Below are 24855 nucleotides of genomic sequence, written 5' to 3'. Positions count from 1 at the left end.
GGGAGTCCAGGGCATCTGGCCCACGGCTCCCCAAGATGGATTTGATCGAAAGTCACTGATTTATGTGCTAACAAGTTCTGTTGTACGCCATGCTCCTGTTGAATAATAAACCTTCTTTTTACCGGCTGGCTGAGAGTCACTGGGGGGCAGGGCCCTCTGGCTTCCCCAGGAGCCCCATCCGGGCGGACTCGCTGCGGGAAGCACACGGTGTGGAAGGGGATGCTGAATACTTAGAGGTCAGACCCAGGAAGGTCGAAGCTGTGTAAGCTTCTTGCCCTGGTGACAGTGTGCTGAGAGAGAGGAGACATGCTCCCCCAGAGTCCTGACTGGCTTCATATGGAGTAGTTCCAGAGCATCGCCTGGTGACTCTGTGACTTGGGGGGTGGGGGGAAGAGTGTGTGTTTTCAACCTCTGTGACAAGTGAAGTGATGAGTCGGAGGGATTCCCACCTGCCGAATTACCCCAGCAGCGTTTCCTCTTTTTAAGCCATGTAGAATTGATCTTCTCCACTTTCTACAGTTCCAGCGCTCAATGTGTCCTATGATTCAGGGTTCTCAGCCCTTTGTTTGTGGATCACAGTTTGTTTTCTTTGCTCCTAAAACAGTAATTTAGGGTCTGAGATGAAAGTATCACAGACCTGGATGGGGAATTTGAATGGTTCTGAAATACAGTGAGATCATTTGGAGTTTAAATCCCAGTTTCCAAATGTTGGCAAAGCCTGTTGTAGGACTTTTCCTACTGAGATGGGATTGTTTGCAGATGGGGAGGCTGGCTGGTTTGTTTGTTTTTTGGTTTTTTCCGTTACGACAATACTAGAACTTTTGTAAATAATATGACTCAAAACTAATGAGTGAAGGAGGTTTGAATGGCTCAGAGGAGAATGCAATGGGAGAATCTCTTGTCCTGATTCTGAGTCGTGTAGCTTATAGGAATATTTTTTTTGTATATGTTTAAGTATTTGGTTTATTGTAATAGGTTTAGAGATTTATATTAAAGTAAGCTTGGCTGTAATGCAAGAGACCTAAAGGCCATATGCTGTATGTTAAGCTAAGGACAGTTAACATATCTATATTAAGACCATTTACCCAGAAAAATAAAGTTAACCTATATCTTGCTACCTAAATAAATAAGTATTCACACATAAGTCTAGACCAACAGATAATGAAGAATGGCATAGGGGTTTTTTTTAAGGTGGTACCCACAGGCTTAACAGGAACATCACAAGGAAACTTAACGTGCGTATATATGTGTCATCAGTACACACAATTGTGGGTGAGGAATAAAATATAGGCATAGGAGGAAGGATTTCCGGCACTTGTGCCCTATAAAAAAGGTGACCCACCTCGCTAGAGCACTTCACTCCCCCCCACCCCCACTCAACATGCTATAAAAACTCCAGGACCCAGCTGGGGTAGGGGGGCAGCTCTGGGGTTCTGCCCTGAGGAGTGGGGAGCATTGGGGCTCCGGGCTTTTGCCCTGAGGGAGGTGTGGGGGCTCTGTGCTTCAGCTGTGGGGTCCTGCAGACCCCCTGAAACCAGCTCACAGGCCCCCGAGGTCACGCTGCCCTACACACTATTGCAGTAATGTTTGTACAAGGTGTGATGCTGGCAGAGCAGCTTATGTCAGAGTGTATTCAGGCCAATTGATGTGTGTATTAGTATAGAGCAAAATAATTGATAAATGTTCAAATGTATTGGGTGTTTAAACCTCCTGAAAACTAGTGGAATGTTATTTGCACTGTTTTCACTTATCTGTGTTCTGTTACAATGTTATAGCAAAGAGTTGCATTGTGTATACCCCTGTAACTAAATAACCCATCAAATGAGAATGAAGGTTTGTGGAATGCAAATGAAAAAAAAGTTAATTTCGAAACAAGTGGTGGTAAGAAGCAGGATTCCTGGGCGGGGGGGGTAGGAAGGTGTGGTTTGTACTGTTGTTCCACAGGGTGGGAATGGGGAACTGGGCTCTCGCTTAAAGTGGTGTCAGGCTTAGAGGGGCTGGGTTCAGAGCTGGAGGTTAGGGTTGGGGTGAGGATTGGGCTACAGTTTTGGTTCAGGGGTTTAGAGTTGGGGACCAGGTTATAGGGTAAGGGTTCCAGTTGGGTTCAGGGTAGGGGGTGGGGTATAGATTTTGGGGAGAGGGTTTGGCCAGCAGCAGCATAGAAGTGCTGGTGGCAATTGGGTGCCAACCAATAGTGATAAGTTGGGGGCCTTTAAGTCGCTTTAGTGTCAGTAACACCCTAGGGAGGGGGTAGGGTCATGTTTACGAGCGGGCTAAAGTGTTGGGGAAGGGGGTGGCAAGTTGATTCATCACACTTCGCACTTCCCACACGGACATGCACAACAGATCGCACACGTGGACGCGCACACACGACACATGACACACACAAAACGGCACACAACCCGACACAAAAATCACACACAACACATACCGACACACACACACAACACGACACCTCACATGACACACAAAATGGCACACAACACGACACCTCACATGACACACAACACGACACACGACACAAAAATCACACACGACACACGATACCGACACACAAAATGACACACGACACAAAAATCACACACGACACACGATCCCGACACACAAAACGACACACGACACAACACCTCACATGACATATCGCACATACGTGTCGCACGTACGTGGCACACGCACGCAACACGACACACACAACACGTCACATGACAGAAAACAGCACATAAAACATCACACACAACACACACAACACAAGTCGCATGTGGCACACGTTGCATGTACGTCGCACACACACACCACGTTGCACACAGCATGTTGCAGATGGCACACCCAGCACATAACAGGTTGTACACCACATGTCGTATATCGCACAAGACATCGCACGTCTCACACACAGCGCATCGCAGGCATGTTGCGCATCTCACGTCGCACATACACAAACATGTCACACAACACAACGGCAGACAACACGTCACACACAAAATGGCACACAACAGCAGACAACACGACACCGACACACAACACCTCACATGGCACATGACACCGGCACATGATACCGACACACAACACGTCACACACACAGCACGTCACATGACACACAAAACAGCACACAACATGACACAAATCACACATGACAGCGACACAACATGACACACCGCCTCACACGACACAACACGACACACAAAAACGGCACACACGACAGCGACACACACAACGCGACATACTGCCTCACACGACACACAACGCGACACTGCCTCACATGACACAACGCAACACACACGACAGCGACACACACAACGCGACACACCGCCTCACACAACGCGACACACAAAAATGGCGCACACAACACGACACACAACACAGCACATCTCACACAAACACAACACGTCACACGACCCACAAAATGGCACACAACAGGACACACAAATCACACACACACACGACACACTCACACATGACATACATGACATACTCACACGACTCACAAAACGGCACCACTCTCACGACATATGCCTCACACGACACATCTCACACAAACACAAGACGTCAGACGACCCACAAAACGGCACACAACAGGACACACAAATCACACACAACTCACAAAATGGCACCACACTCTCACCGGACACGTCACACACACACTAAACAGAACACTCAACACGACACGTCACGTCACATGACCCAGACACACGACATGTCACGTCACACATGACACGACACCGACACACACACACAGACACAAGACGTTGCACGTGGCACAGCACGTTTCACGTACATCACACACACGCAACAAAACACAGACCACGTCAAATGGCATGCAAAATGACACACAAAAAGCGCGCACGGCGCACAAAAAGCACGCACGGAGCGCCCAAGGCGCGCCCACACATGGCCCAAGGAGCGCTCACACATGGCCCAAGGCGCGCTCACACATCGCCTACACATGGCCCAAGGCGCGCTCACACATGGCCCAAGGCGCGCCCACACATGGCCCAAGGCGCGCCCACACATGGCCCAAGGCGCGCCCACACATGGCCCAAGGCGCGCCCACACATGGCCCAAGGCGCGCCCACACATGGCCCAAGGCGCGCCCACACATGGCCCAAGGCGCGCCCACACATCGCCTACACATGGCCCAAGGCGCGCTCACACATGGCCCAAGGCGCGCTCACACATCGCCCACACATGGCCCACGGCGCGCCCACACATGGCCCACGGCGCGCCCGCAAGTCACGCACAAATCGCCCACGGTGCGCGCACTCCCCCACGGCGCACACTAATCGCCCACAAATCGCCCACGGCGCACACTAATCGCCCACAAATCGCCCACGGCGCACACTAATCGCCCACGGCGCACAAAAATCATACATGGCTTTCTCTGTCTTCTCTAGTGTGTTCGCTAACTCTGTCTTTCTCTCATTTTCTCTTCTCTCCTTGTGCTGTCTCCCTTCATAGGACACGGGTAGGTGTGCATTCCCACAAGTGAGGTCTCAGGAGCCATGGAGGAGTAGGAGCGGACAAAAGTCATGCAGGGAAGTCCATGCTAGTGTGGGACACTGTTAACACTGTCGGTGTTAATCCTATCTCTGTTCATCGAGTGGGGCCAATGCATGGATGAGGGCAGGATTTCCAGCACCAATTGAGCTTTGTTTAATGATAGCTCATGGTTGGCTTTTGCAGCTACTCTCGTAGAGGAATTGTCCAGGAGCCCTAGCCAGAGGGGAAGTGGCTAAGGTGTAGCTAAGCAGCTTGGAACTCCTTCTAAGCAGACATGAAGAGTCATCAGCTTTCTGTCTCCCGCATAACTGGCTGTGAGTAAGGGCTCAGTGCTTTGAATTCCTCATCTGTGCTCGCTGCAGTATTTTTCAGAGGCCGTTTGCTTCCTCTTTGTGTATGGGGCTCTGTGAGATTACGGCTGATGAGGGGCCAGAGTCTGCTGTGCAGAGTGATTATTTCAGTTACCTTTCCAAGGGGTGCTTTCTAGTTGTAGTACTAAAGGCCTAATGGGGGGGAGGTTGGGGCGGAATGCTGCCATGTGGGAGAGGAGAAAAGAATAGCCTACGCGATGTTGCCTACTGAGATGGTAACTTATTTCTTTTTCCTCCTTGGTCTGGGTTTAGTACAAAGAGTTTCCTCCCACATCGGATGGAAAGCGAGCGAGAGCAGTGAGCCCACGAGCATTGTTAATGCAAGCCAGGAGTCATCCAGTTGGCAGTGGAGCAGTCGCTAATGTCAGTGAGATAAGTGTCTGGTTTGGTTAAGGCTTTGCTCATGGCCCGCCTGGCTCCAGGTAGGAACGCCCCGTTATCTGGGGCTTGATTTGTAAGAAATGGTTCCTGACGAGTGTTAGGGGGCTTATTCCTTCACCCACTTACTTTACTGGTCCTTTTCGCATGAACAGAGAGCAACAATACCCGAAGTCCAAAGGTGCAAACAATTCGATGTTTATTGGGGTGAACTTCCAGCAAGCATGATTCCAGTTTCCTTCCTTAGTATCCTCCTTCCGAGCTCTGACACCACAGAGCCTTACACCTGTGTCCCTGTTCCCATTCCTACCCTTAGCCAAACATGATTCCAACTTCCTTACTCCCATTCCCTGTTCCCATTTCCCCCTTTAGCAAAACATGATTCCAATTTTCTTACCCCCATTCCCTGCTCCCATCTCCCTCACCCACATGCCCACGCCCACCCCCACCCACACCCACTCACTTCCTCATTGACTACAGATTATATAGTAAAACTTGAGTTCTGCTTAGCTATACCTTAACCAATCATTTTCCTGAAATTTAACTAACCAATCCTAACATATTGTAACATGATTATGTAACCGATTATATCCCACCACCTCAATTAGTTTACACCCAGCAAAATTAATTATACAGCAGACAGGAACAATCACAGAACCAGACAGAGATTATACAGACAAACGACAGCAAAGTGGGAACTATAATGACAAAACAATACAGAAGTGAGGATTTCACATCCCAGCTATTGATAAGTGAGTTCTTGCCAGACAGGATGCTATCAAACTAAGTTTCCTTTTACATTTTCTAGGCACTTCCCTTTCTCTGGAGGTGATAGGAATACAATCCTGTCCTGATAGTGCCTAACAGCCCAATAGCACCTTATTTCAATGTGACTAGTTTGGGATGTGAGGAGGTGACCAGTCGCTTCCCAGCTTATGGCTGCCTCTGCTGCTTAGCCAAAGGCCTGAGCCTAAGCACAGGGCCACAAACTGTCACAGTAAGAGAAGGCCCTTACACTGGCAGACAGTGGTTTTGATTCTTTCTTTTATACCTCTATCACTAGCCAAGTGATAAGAATACACCTACATTCTTAGAGTATAGGCCTTTACAGACAGGCCTGAATATCTTTACGAGAGAGACAAGGTCCCCATTTTCAGGGGCTGCTCATTTCTCTGGCCAGGAACGCTGTCTCCTCCGCAGCAGAAGGTTGCACCTCGGAGGATGACTCCAGCTGGTGAGTTGCTTGCCTTCCTCCTATGTTTTTCTCTCTTCTCTAGTGTGTTGGCCAACTTTCTCAGTTTCTCTCTCCTTTCCTCTCCTGGTGCCGTCTCCCTTTGTAGGATAGGGGTACGTGTGTGTTCCAAGAGGTGAGGTCTTGGGAGCCATGAAGAAGTTGGAGCGGACGAAAATCATGCAGGGCAGTAGAAAGGCTGCTGAAAGTACCTGAAGAGATAAAGGAACTGAGAAGGGGGAAGTCCAGGGCTGAGTCCAGACTAAGACAGGGGTCTAGTCTATAAAGAGAAACAACTGAAAGTCTAAGCTGCAGAAACTCTTCAACTTTCCAAAAGAAATTTAGGATGAGAAATTACTGCTTGAATCCAGTCTCTTTAAGATCTTAGGCTTAGTATGCGTGTGTATTTGTATTTGCTTAGTAATCTGCCTTCTTCTGTTTGCTATCCCTTATAATTACTTAAAATCTATCTTTTATAGTGAAACTTTTTTTTGTTTATTATTATTATTGTACCCAGTTTGTGCAACTTTGAACGGGGGAGGTCAAGAAGTTGTGCATATCTTCCTCCACATTGAATTTATGAGCTTATGTTGTATAGATTTTGCTACAGTTCAAGACAGTATTATTTTGGGTGTGCTTTCCAGAGGGGAACTGCATTTGAGTGCTGGGTGATTTCCTAGCAGAGTCATCTTGTAGAGAGCTGTTTACAGACTCCGTGTGATTCTACAGCTGCTGCGTCCCTGCTTATGTGCGTGTGCTGCCAGAGGCTGGAGAGCCTAAGTGAGCAAAACACGGAGAGGGAGTCCAGGCTAGTGGAGCAGTCAGGCACAGTGAAATCCCAGTACATCAGATGGCATCCAGCAGGGAGTCAAACCTCTCCCAGGGTGGGGCCCCTGAGAAAAGACCTCTGCATCTAACTGGGGCACGATAAACGTGGGGGAATCCTTTGTTGCCCTCTCAAGGAATTGTCAGGTGCTGTGGAATCTTCATGAAGTCCAGTAACTTCGTGGAGAGCAACTTGACTGTAACGAGATGCTTAGTCCTCAAGTGTCTCTTCCTTCTGTATCACTGGGTGAGCTTCCCTGGTCATGCCAGTCTAGTCCTCCTCTCTAAAGCAGGCCACATTCAGCAGAGGACGTGAGCAGGCGTCTGAGAGTAGCCCTCGGCCTGTGTCTGCACTCCCCAGGTAGCACCACCCACGGCATGTGGAGGGTCCAGGACTCTGCACAGCACTCCAGACTGACCTGCTACAGCTCAGGCTCCTGGGTCCTAACCGCTGCACTCACTGCCCCCAGAGAGCTCTCTCTGTACGTTACCCCCCACTGGCCACCGGGTGTCACTCCTGCTCCAAGGCAGACACCCCCTCCATTGCTCCAAATGGCCACCGAATGTCACAGCAGTGCTGTGAGAGAGAGGTTTTGTGCATTACTTTGACAGGTCACCATGTGTTACCATTGCTCTGCGGGAAATGCTTTGTGCATAACTGGGATTCAGCACCCATCCTCACTGTCCCTTCATAAAGGAAACGCTTTGTGCATTAGTAGATTGGCTACCCGGTGTCACTGTTCCTTGACGGAAATGCTTTGTGCAATACTTGGATTGGCCACATGGTGTCAGTGTTGTTCCATGAGGCAAAACGTTTTGTGCATTACCCTGAGTGGCCACCCAGTGTCACTGTTGCTCCGTGAGGGAAATGCTTTGTGCATTAGTGCAAGTGCCCACGTGGCGTCACATTTGCTCCATGAGGGAAATTATTTGTGTTGTTAAGGAAAAGTTAGCATATGTGACTCCATTTTGGTTTGGGGCCCACCATTGTCTAAAAACAAGCACATCATGCACCAGGAGGAGTGTTCCTTTGATACTGCATTCCTGTGAAAACCCTCCCCCTTGTTTCCAGCCTGTCTCGACTCCCTGTTTCTGTTCTTTGTCTGTTCCTAACTCCCTGCCTCCTGGTCTTGAGGTGAGCCTCCCATCCTGAGAACAAAGGCTACTGGTGCATTGCTTTAGGACCATGTTGTGTAGCTGAAGTAATGGTCTAGCACGGGGAATATACCTAGCAGGGATAGGTGGTAGATAAGGGAAGGGTTTGTCTATTGGCTAAGGTTTCCGATGCACGAGGGCAACATGCTTTGCTAAAAGGTATATAATCTCTGTATAACCTGCATTCGGGGTCCCCTCCTGACTAGCAGGGGGGCACCACCCTTGAGTGTAATAAACTTAGTATCTTTGGAAACTCTGCAGTTGTGGACTTTGTTCGTGTGCCTCAGCCGAGACTCGAACTGTGCGTGACCTGTCCTGTATAATTCGCAGTAGTTCCTGTGCGTGACCTGTCGGGTATAATTCGCAGTAGTTCCTGTGCGTGACCTGTCCTGTATAATTCGCAGTAGTTCCTGTGCGTGACCTGTCGGGTATAATTCGCAGTAGTTCCTGTGCGTGACCTGTCGGGTATAATTCGCAGTAGTTCCTGTGCGTGACCTGTCCTGTATAATTCGCAGTAGTTCCTGTGCGTGACCTGTCCGGTATGATTCGCAGTAGTTCCGGCCGTGACCTGTCGGATATCATTCGCAGTAGTTCCTGTCCGTGACCTGTCGGGTATAATTCCCGGCAGTTCCTGTCCGTGACCTGTCGGGTATAATTCCCGGCAGTTCCTGTCCGTGACCTGTCGGGTATAATTCCCGGCAGTTCCTGTCCGTGACCTGTCGGGTATAATTCCCGGCAGTTCCTGTCCGTGACCTCTCCTGTATAATTCGCGGCAGTTCCTCTGCGTGACCTGTCGGGTATAATTCCCGGCAGTTCCTCTGCGTGACCTGTCGGGTATAATTCCCGGCAGTTCCTCTGCGTGACCTGTCGGGTATAATTCCCGGCAGTTCCTCTGCGTGACCTGTCGGGTATAATTCCCGGCAGTTCCTCTGCGTGACCTGTCGGGTATAATTCCCGGCAGTTCCTCTGCGTGACCTGTCCTGTATAATTCCCGGCAGTTCCTCTGCGTGACCTGTCCTGTATAATTCCCGGTAGTTCCTGTGCGTGACCCGTCGGGTATCATTCGCAGTAGTTCCTGTGCGTGATCTGTCGGGTATCATTCGCGGCAGTTCCTGTGCGTGACCTGTCCTGTATAATTCGCGGCAGTTCCTGTGCGTGACCTGTCGGGTATAATTCGCGGCAGTTCCTGTGCGTGACCTGTCGGGTATAATTCGCGGCAGTTCCTGTGCGTGACCTGTCCTGTATAATTCGCGGCAGTTCCTCTGCGTGACCTGTCCTGTATAATTCGCGGCAGTTCCTCTGCGTGACCTGTCGGGTATAATTCCCGGCAGTTCCTCTGCGTGACCTGTCGGGTATAATTCCCGGCAGTTCCTCTGCGTGACCTGTCCGGTATAATTCCCGGCAGTTCCTCTGCGTGACCTGTCGGGTATCATTCCCGGCAGTTCCTCTGCGTGACCTGTCGGGTATCATTCCCGGCAGTTCCTCTGCGTGACCTGTCGGGTATCATTCCCGGCAGTTCCTCTGCGTGACCTGTCCTGTATAATTCGCGGCAGGTCCTGTCCGTGACCTGTCGGGTATCATTCGCGGCAGGTCCTGTCCGTGACCTGTCGGGTATCATTCGTAACAGTGTATTACTCTGAGTGGCCACCCAGTGCCACTGTTGCTCCGTGAGGCGAATGCTTTGTGCATTACCCTGCATGGCCACGTAGTGTCACTGTTGCTCCGTTAGGGAAATTGTTTGTACATTACCTTGGGAGGCCAACGAGTGTCACTCTTGCTCCATGGGGGAAATACTTTGTGCAATACCTTGATTAGCCATCCAGTCTCACTGTTGCTCCATGAGGGAAATTGTTCATGCATTACCCTGAGTGGCCACGTAGTGTCACTGTTGCTCCATGAGGGAAATGCTTTGTGCAATACCCTGCGTGGCCACCTAGTGTCACTATTTCTCCATGAGGTAAAGTGTTTATGCATTACACTGACTGGCCACCCGGTGTCACACACAGAATGCGTCAGGCACACAACACGTCACACGTCGCTCTCGAAGATCACTCGCACGTCACACACCGCATGTCGTACGTCACACAACAGGTCGCATGTTGCATGTCACAAACACAACACGTCACGCGCACGTTGTACGTCGCTCGTCATGCAAATGACGTCGCACGTTGCATGTCACACATACAACACGTCTCACACACAGCATGCCGCACGTCGCACCCCGCGCGTCACGCACAAAACATCGCATGTTGCATGTCAAACACACAGCAGTTGCACGTCACGCACAAGTCACATTTCGCACCTTCACCCGCACAACACATCACACGTGCACATGCACACACAACACATCACACAGACACATGACACAGACAGCACATCACACGACACACAGAACGGCACACATGACATACAAATCACACACAATACACGACATGTACACACACACGAAATGACGCACGTCACACACACACAGAAACACACACGAAATGACGCACGTCACACATGACACACAACAAGACAGACGGCGCAGACAGCACATTGCACGTCGCACGTAAAGCCCAACATGTCGAACGTTGCATGTCACACGCAGCACATCGCATGGCACACAACACATCGCACACGCAGCACGTCGCATGGCACACAGAACATGTTGCACACGTAGCACGTCACATGTAATGCCCAACATGTCACACGTTGCATGTCACACACACATGTTGCACACGCAGCACGTCACACATCGCATGGCACATGCAGCACGTCGCACACACAGTACGTCGCACATACGTTGTGCATCGCACATGACGCACACCATGTCACACACAGAACACATCGCACGACACACAAAACAGCACAGAACACGACACAAAAATGACACACAACACACATCGACACAAACAACACATCACACATACACAAACACCTCTCACACACACAACACGACACACAATATCTGACACACACAACGTTTCACGACACAAAACAGCACAGAAGACACAAGACCGACACAGAACACGTCACATGACACACAAAATGGCACACAACACAACAGAGAAAATTCACACACAACACGAGACACAAAACGGCACACAACACGACACACAAAAATAACACACAAGACAGGACACTGACACACACACACCACAACACACAACGCCTCACATGACACACAAAATGGTACATGACAGACGCACAAAACATCATAGATGACACACATCGACACACACACGCAACGACACCTCACGCGTCGCACACAGAGTACGTCGTACATCACGCACAACACATCACACGTTGCATGTTGCACACACAACACGTCACACACACAGCACGTCACACAGACAACATTTGGCACTTCGCACGTACACAGCACGTCACATGTGGCACGTTGCAAGCTCAGACCCAAGACTTCGCACGTGGTACACACAGGACGTCGCACAACATCGCATCGCACGTTGTACAGAGCATATCGCACTTCGCACACGCACATAACATCGCACACGCACACAGCACGTCGCACACACAACACACACAACCCGTCTGACACACAGAACACGACACACAACCCATCTCACACAAACATGACACACAACACGACACACGACACACAACACGACACACAACCTGACACACAACACGTCACCCACATACCAACACCTGATCATGACACACAACACAACAGGTCACCCACACAACACGTCACACTTTTCACAAGACATCATACACAACACGTCACAAACAACACATCACACTTTTCACAACACGTCACACAAACACATCATGCTCACACACACAACAGGACACACAACACGTCACACAAACACATCATGCTCACACACACAACAGGACACACAACACGTCACACAAACACATCATGCTCACACACGCAACAGGACACACAACACGCCACACTTTTCACAACACGTCACACACGCAACAGGACACACAACACGCCACACTTTTCACAACACGTCACACACGCAACAGGACACACAACACGCCACACTTTTCACAACACGTCACACACGCAACAGGACACACAACACGCCACACTTTTCACAACACGTCACACACGACACCTCACGAGTCGCACATCGCATGTGGCACACACAGCACGTCGCATGTTGTATGTCACACACACAAAACATGTTGCGTACAACACGTGGCATGTCGCACGTCACCCACAAAATGTGGCATGTCGCACGTCGCACACACAACACGTGGCACATTGCAACCCGGACCCAACACGTCGCACACACAGCACACTGTGCGCCGCACGTTGTCCACAGCACGTCACATGTCGTATGTCATGCGCAGATACAGCACATTGCACTTCGCACGCACATGCAGCATGTCACACACACAAACCCCACACACAACCCGTCTTACACACAACACGTCACACGACACACAAAATTGGACACACAACACGTCACATAAGACGGGACACACAAAACACCACACACAACACGTCACACGACACACAAAACGGGACACACAACACGTCACATAAGATGGGACAGACACACACAACACGTCACACGACACACAAAACGGGACACACAACACGTCACATAAGATGGGACAGACACACACAACACGTCACACGACACACAAAACGGGACACACAACACGTCACATAAGACGGGACGGACACACACAACACGTCACACGACACACAAAACGGGACACACAACACGTCACATAAGACGGGACGGACACACACAACACGTCACACGACACACGTCAGACACAACAGGACAGACAAAGGCACACAACAACTCACACACAACAGGGGACACAACACGTCAGACACACACAACAGGGGACACAAAACATCACACCCACAACACCGACACACACACACAGAGAACACGACCCACAACACGTCACACACACAGAGAACACGACACGGGCACAGACACACGACACACACAGAACACATCATACAGCCTGCCTCACACAATCACACCCACACAACACGTCACACACACAACACAACACACAGACACACAACGACACACAACACGTCATACACACGCTGGACGACGCACACACTACAGCCACACAACCCGTCACACACACACATAACACGGGGGCTGGACTGTCGGTGGGGGGGATTAAAAAAGACCCCCCCAGTCACTCCCTGTGCCGGGTTTCTGACCCCCCGCTTAGCCCCCACTCCCCTGTCCCCGCTTCCAGCTGTTTGACCCCCCCACGCTCTGCACAGTCAGTGTTTGCCCCCTGCCCAGACTCCGCCCCCCCGGCCCGGAGGGGAGTTTCGGGCCAAGTCAGGGCAGAGTGAGGGCGCAGCGGCTTCAGCAGCTAGTACTGAGCATGCGCCCTCCGTGCTCAATGTGCATGTTCAGTCCAAGCCAGCGCGCGCGGGGGCCCATCGCCGGCAAACCCGCCTCCCGGGTCTGATCCTTGTCACGGCGTCTGATAGGCCAGGTACGGCGGGGCGGAGGGGTCTGTATGAAGGGGGCGGTCTGTACGAGCTGGGCCTGAGAGTTCAGCAGCGCCCCAGGGCAGGCTGGGAGATGTAGTTCCTGACGCACCTCAGACTGGAAATGACGTTGCCCGAACCGACGGGCGGAGGCCGTTAACGGTGCGCGTGAGGGCGCCCTACTCGCTGATTGGCGGAGAGACCACAGGGGCAGCCGCGCAGAGAGAGACTCCCGGAGCCGGGGGAGGGGCAGATGGTGAGAAGCAGGGGGTCGTGGGGGGGCTGGAAAATCAGCCGGGGAGGGCAGAGGGTGTGAAGGGCGGGTTAGGTGGGGGGGTGGAAAACTGTTGCTGTGAATCCCTCTCAGCACATGGGGAGCGAGGTTCGATTCCCCGCTGCAATCCGTTTAAAAGGAGTCTGGTCCCCTTCTGCCTGAGCCACGTTTCTGGTCTCGCTGAGACGCGTGTTGATCCGGAGTCACTGCAAGGCAGAACAGGGAGTGACTCCAAATTAACATGGGGGGCAGATACGATCAGGGTGTGTCCCTCTGGGGAGGGGGTTTCAGTTGTTGCGAAAGGGGGGAAAGTTACTCAGTTTCTCTTTTTCTGCTCAGGATATTGGGGTGAGCTTCCTGGTTCAGACGCTGCTGCCTCGACTGTGATCTGGGAGCCCAGGCTGAGCAGCTGCTGCTCCCCCAGCGGGATCGGGGCTGGGGAGTGACCGTGAGTAAAGCTTCCTCTGTGCCCAGCCAAGGTGAGGATTTTCTCCAGCTGTAATTAGCCCCATAGGTCAACCCAAGGCTCTGCCCACAACAACATCTGAGCCAGAGACTCCAGGTGATTGATAGAGACCTCAGGGAATGTGCAGGCAATGGGCATGAAAGTGACTCTGCACAAACAGCCCCTCCTCACCCCATATCTCTCCACCCCTCAGCAGTTGCAGGAGCTGATCCAGCGACAGGAGAGCGAACCCCCAGGATTGGCTGCCAGCCAGAGACAGGGGAAGGGAGACACAAGGAGAAAAAGGAGAGAGAGAGAGAGAGACTGAAAAGGGCAGTGGGAGAAATAATTGGGGAGAGAGATTCCCAGATTTCTGACAGGCCCATGCACACTTATTGCCGCATCCCTGGGCAGATTCACTTTGCTATGAACAAGATGAGGTGCAGGGGGAGGAAAAACCAACTCCTGACTCTCCCTGTACCCCCTGCTGTAGGAGTGTGCTGCCCTTGGGACAATGTCAGGGGGAATCCCCCAATGTCACTCCTTTTGTTCTGCTCTTCTTTCCCATTCGGTTCCCAGACTTTGTTACTGGGAGGGTTTCAAAATGTCTCGGTGGTTTAGTGCTAGTGGGTGGGGCCGGTCAGTGCTGTAATCAAGTGACCAAACATTTCCCTAGCATAGAGTCGTAGACATGAGAGGGCATCTAGTCCAGCCCCCAGCGCTGCGGTGTTTGTCCAACCTGTCCTTAAAAACCTCCAATGATGGGGATTCCACCACCTCTCTTGCTAGTCTATTCCAGTGCTTAATCATATTTTTTTCACAATTGAGTCACGTGGTTGACTCAGATTCAATTTGTGATCCACTATAACCCCCGATCATTTTCAGTAGTACTACCTCGTAACCAGCTATTACCCGCTTCGTAGTTGTGCATTTGGTTTTCCTTCCCTAAGTCTAGTACTTTGCACTCGTCTTTATTGAATTTCATCTCATTCATTCAGCCCACTTCTCTAATTTGTAAATGTTACCTTGAATTCTAATCCTGTCCTCCAATGTGCTTGCAACTGCTATTATCTGCATATTTAAACAGCATGCTCTCCAGTCAGTTATCCAAGTAATTAGTGAAAATATTGAATATATCGGATCCAGGACTGGCCCCTGGACACCCCAATGCATACATCCTCTCAGTTGGATAGTGAACCACTAATGATTCCTATCTGAGTACAGTCTTTCAACAACATTTTCACCCATTTTATATCTCTTTCATGTACACCACATTTCCTTGTTCACTATGAGAATGTCATGGGGGCCTGTGTCAAAAGCCTGACTAAAATCAAGATATGTCGTGTCTACAGTGTCCAGTATCCCTGTGAAAGCAGAACATTAGATTGACTTGGCATTATTTGTTTTTGCAAATCCATGCTGGCTCAGCTAATTCCTTGAGTGCCCTAAAATGAATTTTATGGCTGACTTTAACATATCTAACGTGTACATATTTTTAACTTGTTCTTTCCCTATTGTGGTTTCTGTTTCTTTCTCCTGTTGGTTAATAATAATTAAGACCCTACCTGAATCACAGAATGATCTTCAAATAATTGCAGCTGAGTTTAAAGGAGGCTTGGAAAATTGCAGAAAAGTAATAATGGACCTTTATTAAATGCTGTAATTTGGAAAAGCCACAGCAGACCTATATGTTTAAGAAAAATCTGCTGGAATAATATAAACAATCAACTATTACATTACACCTGTGAATTTTTTTGGTAACCAGACAATTTGGTGCAGCTACAGGGCCATAACTAGGGTGGGGTGAGTGGGACAGAAACCAAAGGTACAAAGTGGGGCTGGGGAGTAGAAAAATGGGGCAGAAAAATGAGTGCGGACATTTGCGTCACAGACCATGAAATCTGGTCTCCGGCTGCCCAGCTCTGAAGGCAGAGTGGAAAGCAGCAGCTGCCGACAGGTTGCCTAGCTCTGAAGGCAGCGCTGCCACAGAACAGAAGTAAGGGTGGCAGTTCTAAGCCACCCCTACTTCTCTGCCTTCAGAGCTGGGCACCGGCCAGCATGCACCGCTCTCTCGCCACCCAGCTCCAGGCAGTACCGCTGCCAGCATCAGCTCAGGAGTAAGGTTTCAGAGTAGCAGCCGTGTTAGTCTGTATTCGCAAAAAGAAAAGGAATGTTATAATTCTTGACGTCTGATTTGTGTCCATTTATTCTTTTACATAGAGACTGTCCAGTTTGCCCAATGTACATGGCAGAGGGGCATTGTTGGCACATGATGGCATATATGCATGATGGTAGATGTGCAGGTGAACGAACCTCTGATAGTGTGGCTGATGTGATTAGGCCCTGTGATGGTGTCCCCTGTATAGCTATGTGGACACAGTTGACAAATTTCAAAAACCAGTTGGAGAACACTTCAATCTGTCTGGTCACTCGATTACAGACCTAAAAGTGGCAATACTTAAACAAAAAAACTTCAGAAACAGACTCCAAAGAGAGACTGCTAAATTGAATTAATTTGCAAACTGGATACAATTAACTGAGGCTTGAAAAGAGACTGGGAGTGGATGGGTCATTACACAAAGTAAAACTATTTCCCCATTGTTTATCCCCCCTGCCTCCCCCCCCCCACTGTTCCTGTTCTTGTCAACTGCTGGAAATGGCCCACCCTGATTATCACTACAAAAGGTCTTCGCCCCCCTCCCCCCCCCCGCCTTCCTGCTGGTAATAGCTCACCTTAAGTGATCACTCTGGTTACAGTGTGTATGATAACACCCATTGTTTCATGTTCTCTATGTATATAAATCTCCCCACTGTATTTTCCACTGAATGCATCCGATGAAGTGAGCTGTAGCTCACGAAAGCTTATGCTCAAATAAATTTGTTAGTCTCTAAGGTGCCACAAGTACTCCTTTTCTTTTTTCAGGAATAAGGGTGGCAATACCATGGTAGGCTTGCAACCCCCTTTTGGGTCTGGGCCCCTAGTTTGAGAAACGCTGTGGAGAAATAACACTTTTTCATGAACATAAGAATGGCCATACTGGGTCAGACCAAAGGTCCATCCAGCCCAGTATCCTGTCTACTGACAGTGGCCAATGCCAGGTGCTCCAGAGGGAGTGAACCTAACAAGTAATGATCAAATGATCTCTCTCCTGCCATCCATCACTCCCTCTGACAAACAGAAGCGAGGGACACAATTCCTTACCCATCCTGGCTAATAGCCATTAATGGACTTAGCCTCCATGAATTTATCCAGTTCTCTTTTAAACCCTGTTATAGTCCTAGCCTTCACAACCTCCTCAGGCAAGGAGTTCCACAGGTTGACTGTGCGCTGTGTGAAGAAGAACTTCCTTTTATTTGTTTTAAGCCTGCTGCCCATTCATTTCATTCTTGTATTTTGGGAACAAGTAAATAACTTTTCCTTATTCATCTGAGAAGTGAGCTGTAGCTCACGAAAGCTTATGCTCTAATAAATTTGTTAGTCTCTAAGGTGTCACAAATACTCCTTTTCTTTTTACGGATACAGACTAACACAGCTGCTGCTCTGAAACTTTTCCTTATTCACTTTCTTCACACGACTGATGATTTTATATACATCTATTATATCCCTCCTTAGTCTCCTCTTTTCCAAGCTGAAAAGTCCTAGCCTCTTTAATCTCTCGTCATATGGGACCTGTTCCAAACCCCTAATCATTTTAATTGCCCTTCTTTGAACCTTTTCTAAGGCCAGTATATCTTTATTGAGATGAGGAGTCCATATCTGTACACAGTATTCCAGATGTGGGCACTCCGTGGATTTATGTAAGGGCAATAAGATATTCTCCATCTTATTCTCTATCTGTTTTTTAATGATTCTTAACATCCTGTTTGCTTTTTTGACTGCCACTGCACACTGTGTGGATGTCTTCAGAGAACTATCCACGATGACTCCAAGATCTCTTTCCTGATTAGTTGTAGCTAAATTAGCCCCCATCATATTGTGTATATAGTTGGGGTTATTTTGTCCAATGTGTGTTACTTTACATTTATCCACATTAAATTTCATTTGCCATTTTGTTGCCCAATCACTTAGTTTTGTGAGATCTTTTTGAAGTTCTTCACAGTCTGCTTTGGTGTTTAGTATCCTCTGCAAACTTTGCCACTTCACTGTTTACCCCTTGCTCCAGATCATTTAAGAATAAGTTGAATAGGACTGGTCCTAGGACTGACCCTTGGGGAACACCACTAGTTACCCCTCTCCATTCTGAAAATTTACCATTTATTTCTACCCTTTTTTCCCTGTCTTTCAGCCAGTTCTCAATCCAAGAAAGGATCTTCCCTCTTATCCCATGATGACTTAATTTATGCAAGAGCCTTTGGTGAGGGACCTTGTCAAAAGCTTTCTGGAAATCTAAGTACACTATGTCCACTGGATCCCCCTTGTCCACATGTTTGTTGACCCCTTCAAAGAACTCTAGTAGATTACATGATTTCCCCTTCCAGAAACCATGTTGACTCTTGCCCAACAATTTATTTTCTTCTATGTGTCTGACAATTTTATTCTTTACTATTGTTTCAACTAATTTGCCCGGTACAGACGTTCGACTTACAGGTCTGTAATTGCCATGATCGCCTCTAGAGCCCTTTTTAAATATTGGCGTTACATTAGCTATCTTCCAGTCACTGGGTGCAGAAGCTGATTTGAAGGACAGATTACAAACCATAGTTAATGGTTCTGGAATTTCACATGGGAGTTCTTTCAGAACTCTTGGGTGAATGCCATCTGGTCCCAGTGACTTGTTACAGTTAAGTTGATCAGTTAATTCCAAAACCTCCTCTAGTGACACTTCAATCTGTGACAATTCCTCAGATTTGTCACCTACAAAAGAAGGCTCAGGTTTGGGAAACTCCCTAACATCCTCAGCCGTGAAGACTGAAGCAAAGAATTCATTTAGTTTCTCCGCAATGACTTTATCATCCTTAAGTGCTCCTTTTGCATCTCGATCGTCCAGGGGCCCCACTGGTCGTTTAGCAGGCTTCCTGCTTCTGATGTACTTAAAAAACATTTTGTTGTTACCTTTTGAGCTTTTGGCTAGCTGTTCTTCAAACTCCTTTTTGGCTTTTCTTATTACTTTTTACACTTAATTTGGCAGTGTTTATGCTCCCTTCTATTTACCTCACTAGGATTTGCCTTCCGCTTTTTAAAAGATGCCTTTTTATCTCTCGCTGCTTCTTTTACATAGTTGTTAATCCACGGTGGCTCTTTTTTTTTTAGTTTTTTTGTTATGTTTTTTATTTTGGGGTATACATTTAAGTTGGACCTCTATTATGGTGTCTTTGAAAAGTGTCCATATAGCTTGCAGGGATTTCACTCTAGTCACTGTACCTTTTAATTTCTGTTTAACTAACCCCCTCATTTTTGCATAGTTCCCCTTTCTGAAATTAAATGCCACAGTATTGGGCTGCTGCGGTGTTCTTCCCACCACCGGAATGTTGTTATATTATGATCACTATTTCCAAGCGGTCCTGTTATAGTTACCTCTTGGACCAGATCCTGTGCTCCACTCAGGACTATATCGAGAGTTGCCTCTCCCCTTGTGGGTTCCTGTACCAGCTGCTCCAAGAAGCAGTCACAAGAAATTTTGTCTCTGCATTTCTTCCTGAGGTGACATGTACCCAGTCAATATGGGGAGAATTGAAATCCCCACCATTATTGAGTTCTTTATTTTCATAGCCTCTCTAATCTCCCTTAGCATTTCATCGTCACTATCACTGCCCTGGTCAGGTGGTCAATAATAGATACCTACTCTTATATTCTTATTAGAGCATGGAATTAGTATCCATAGAGATTCTATGGAACATGTGGTTTCATTTAAGATTTTTACTTCATTTGATTCTACATTTTCTTTAACATACAGTGCCGCTCTTTTCCTCCCTCCCGAGTACGACCTGCTTTGTCCGTCCGATATATTTTGTACCCCGGAATGATTGTGTCCCATTGATTTGTCCTCACTCCACCAGGTTTCTGTGATGCCTATTGTATCAATATCCTTCTTTAACACGAGATGCTCTAATTCACCCATCTTATTATTTAGACTTCTAGCGTTTGTGTACAAGCACTTGAAAAACTTATCACTGTTTATTTGTCTGCCCTTTTTGATGTCAGATTCTTTTATATGTGAATGCTTCTCGTCTGATCTGACCCCTACTTTATCCTCTTCCATCCTCTCCTCCTGACTAAAAACTAGAGAATCTCTATCACTCGACTCTCCTCTAAGAGAGGTCTCTGTCCAATCCACGTGCACCTCTGGAGCCATCGGCTTTCCCCATCTCTTAGTTTAAAAACTGCTCTACAGCCTTTTTAAAGTTTAGTGCCAGCAGCAGTCTGGTTCCACTTAGGTTTAGGTGGAGCCCATCCTTCCTTTGTAGGCTCCCCCTATCCCAAAAGTTTCCCAAGTTCCTAATAAATCTAATCCCCTCCTCTCTACACTATCGTCTCATCCACGCATTGAGACTCTGAAGCTCTGCCTGCCTACCTGGCCCTGCACGTGGAACTGGAAGCATTTCTGAGAATGCCACCATAGAGATCCTGGATTTCAGTCTCTTTCCTAGCTGCCTAAATTTGGCCTCCAGGACGTCTCGCCTACCCTTCCGTATGTCATTGGTACCTACATGTACCAAGACCACCGGCTCCTCTCCAGCACTACACACAAGTCTAATCTAGATGCTTTGAGAGATCCGCAACCTTCGCACCAGGCAGGCAAGTCACCATACGGTTCTCCTGGTCATCACAAACCCAGCTGTCTATGTTTCTAATGATCGAATCTCCCATTACTAACACCTGCCTTTTCTTGATGACTGGAGTTCCCTCCCACGGCGAGGCAACCTCAGTGCAAGAGGATACCCCAACACTATCTGGGAGGAGGGTCCCAACTGTGGGAAGGTTTCCCTCTCCTCCTGTTGACTGCTCTCCTTCCTTGGGCCTTTCATCCTCCTCAGCAGCACAGAGGCTGTCTGACCAGAGGTGGGACAAATGTACAGTGTCCCGGAAAGCCTCATTAACATACCTCTCTGTCTCCCTTAGCTCCTCCAGTTCCACCACCCTGGCCTCCAAAGCCTGTACGCGGTCTCTGAGGGCCAGGAGCTCCTTGCACTGAATGCACACATACGCCACCTGCCCACCTGGGTAGCATATGGGTTACTCACTACATAAGTAGCACATTTTTGCTGGTGTGTAACACATCCATGAAGTTCACTATTTATGCCATGACCAACCCTTGAAAATTGTATGATTCCCCCTCTCCCCACCCCCATGATTTAAGTAGTATCCTACTTATTGCCTTCTATGTCCCTTGTTGTCAGACGCTACCAGTGTAGTGCTCTGCTCTTATTGGATGATGATAACAGTCGGCCGTGTGTGTTTGTGTTCCCTCTGTGTGCTGCCCCGGCTCTGCTCAAATAGCTGACACAGCAGACCCTGAGAGAACCCCCAATGACCACAGATTCTGATAAGGCATGAAGGCACCCAGCCAGGTTTATTGTCAAATGAAGCACAGTAATTTCCCGCAGACTCTATAGGACATACTACGAATATGTGCCCCCTGACATTGACCAGCTTAGTCAGTGGCAGGACTCTCCACTGCCCCCTAGGCCGGACAAAGATGTCCACTCAGGGATGCATTCTTATGCATAGGTACAAGCAGGTTACACATCGCTCCTGACACAGTGAGGTACAGTCCCTCAACGCATTAGGATGCTGCCTCGCCCCGGTGCGTGTTCGTTTGAACAAACAAGTCTATCCATCATATTGTCCTTTTGACCCTGTCTTTAGGATGGCTCTGCCTGTTCCTTATTATCTCTGTGGAATGTTCTAGTACAGGGGGTTCTGGTGCCATCCTGGCACATGTACATATTATTAGTGTTTATATGTGTTTACGTGCTTTTAGCAGCTTCTCCTTGCCAATTTCTGTGAGCAGAGCCTGCCTCTAACTCACAGCACAACTTTGCTTCATGTTAGCGAGGTCTTGACCATTCCTTTAGTTCAGGCCTTAGGCCTCAAACCGGGCCTCTGATACAAGGATTTGTGTGTCAGGGACCCATCTTACTACATTCCTTGCTAGGTGTAACTTATTTTGAGAGTTAATCTTTCTGATTTTGTCCCCACATGCTCACGGTGCTCAATGAGAGTGTGTGTGTGTGTGTTTGGTGGCGGGGAGGAACAGTAACAGAAAATGTGGAAATGGCAGAAGTGCTAAATAGCTTTTGTTTCAGTGTTCATCCAAAAGTTTAGTAGCAATTGGACATCTAACTTAATGAATGCCAATGAAAATGAGGTAGGGACAGAGGCTAAAATAGGGAAAGAACAAGTTAAAAATTACTTGGGTTAGATGTCTTCAAGTCACCAGGGCCTGATGAAATGCACCCTAGAATGCTGAAGGAGCTGACTGAGGAGATATCTGAGCCATTAGCGATTATCTTCAAAAAGTCATGGAAGATGGGAGAGATTCCAGAGAACTGGAAAAGGGCAAATCTAGTGCCCATCTATAAAAAGGGGAGTAGGGACAACCCAGGGAATTACAGACCAATCAGCTTATTTTAATTCCCCGGAAAGATAATGGAACAAACAAATAGGCAATCAGTTAGCAAACATCTAGGCGATGATAAATAACAGCATGGATTTGTCAAGAGCAAATCATGTCAAACCACCCTAAAAGCTTTTTTTTTTTTTTTGACAGGGTAACAAGCTTGTGGATAGATTGGAAGCGGTAGATGTGGTGTATCTTGACTTTAGTAAGGCTTTTGATACTGTCTTGCATGACCTTCTCATAAACAAACTAGAAAAAAAACCCTGAGATTGAAGTACCATTGGGGGGGTGCATAGCTGGTTGGAAAACTTTCCCCAGAGAGTAGTTATCAGTGGTTCACAGTCAAGCTGGAAGGGCATATCAAGTGGGGTCCCACCAAGATCAGTTCTGGGTCCTGTTCTGTTCAATATCTTCATCAGTGATTTAGATAACGGCATAGCGAATACACTTATAAAGTTTGTGGACGACACCAAGCTGGGAGGGGTTGGAAATGCTTTGGAAGATAGGATTAAAATTCAAAATGATCTGGACAAAATGGTCTGAAGTAAACAGGATGAAATTTAATAAGGACCAATGCAAAGTACTCCACTTAGGAAGGAACAATGAGTTGCACACACACAAAATAGGAAATGACTGCCTAGGGAGGAGAACTGTGGAAAGAGATCTGGGGGTCATAGTGGATCACAAGCTAAATGAGAGTCAAAAGTGTAACCCTGTTGTAAAAGAAGCTTACTATTCTTTCTGTCTTTCCTTCCCATTGGGATAGTTTGCTGTTTCTCATAGACAGCATTAACGGAGCAACGGCCAGCTCTCCTGAGCTTTAGTCTTCTTAGAATCTTATTCCCATGGGACTTCACTGTGACAGGTTTGGGTCGTTTGGGGTGTCACCTGATGTGCTGGGGTGCCACTGAGGCAGCCTATTCTACCAGCCTCGGTGTCCTTTACCTTGGTGGGTTAGGCTCACAAGCCTCTTCCAGCCAAGCACATGGGCAGGGCCATGCCCAGCTGCACAGAAAGACAGAGATCCACTCTGGAAATACTCAGCCTTAGGGGCTTGCCCCAGCACTCTGGTGCCCACTCCCTTTAAGCTGTACAGACTCAAAGGTTTTATGAAATTTGCCCCCTCTCTCAATGTGGAGGGATATATGCACAATTTCTTGCCCCCTGTAGGTAGAAATGACATAAACTGGGTTAAATTATAAACAAGAATAAGTTTATTAACTACAAAAGGTGAATTTTAAGTGAATATAAGAGATAGAACAAATCAGATTACTGACCAAATAAAGCAAAATACGCAAGCTAAGCTCAATATACTTAAAAAACAGGTTACACAATGTAATTTCTTACTCTCAATGTTATTTTAGGCACGTTGCAATGTTTCTGTGTTTCAGAGTTCCAGTTATATTTCTTTTCAGACTGGACCCCTGTCTCAGTCTGGACTGCTCCCCCCTTCCGTCCCCCCCAGTCTTCTCTTCAGGTGGCTTTAACAGTCTTTCTTCTTGGGTAGACAGGCCTTGGAGAGGAGTCGTTTTATTTGCCTACCTCCCCACTCTTAAATAGGATTCACATAAGGTGGGAATCCTTTGTTTCCCAAACTTGATCCCCCCTTCCCTTCCAGTGGACAGTTACAAGAAGTCCCAGGTAATGTTGAGAATCCGGTGACAAGACCACCTGACTCTGT

General features: G+C 48.1%; 1 pseudogene across 1 annotated transcript in view; it reads left to right on the top strand.

The window, feature by feature from the left end:
• LOC144278208 (uncharacterized) overlaps nucleotides 1–24855 on the top strand; it is a 51321-nt pseudogene that overhangs the window by 6882 nt on the left and 19584 nt on the right. Inside the window, exon 2 of the transcript XR_013348543.1 lies at nucleotides 20067–20084. The product of XR_013348543.1 is annotated as an uncharacterized LOC144278208 (transcript). The remainder of the gene's footprint in view (nucleotides 1–20066; nucleotides 20085–24855) is intronic.

The sequence above is a fragment of the Eretmochelys imbricata genome, chromosome 21 (assembly GCF_965152235.1).
Source record: "Eretmochelys imbricata isolate rEreImb1 chromosome 21, rEreImb1.hap1, whole genome shotgun sequence".
NCBI lineage: Eukaryota > Metazoa > Chordata > Testudines > Cheloniidae > Eretmochelys > Eretmochelys imbricata.
This window is presented reverse-complemented; position numbering and strand designations above follow the sequence as displayed.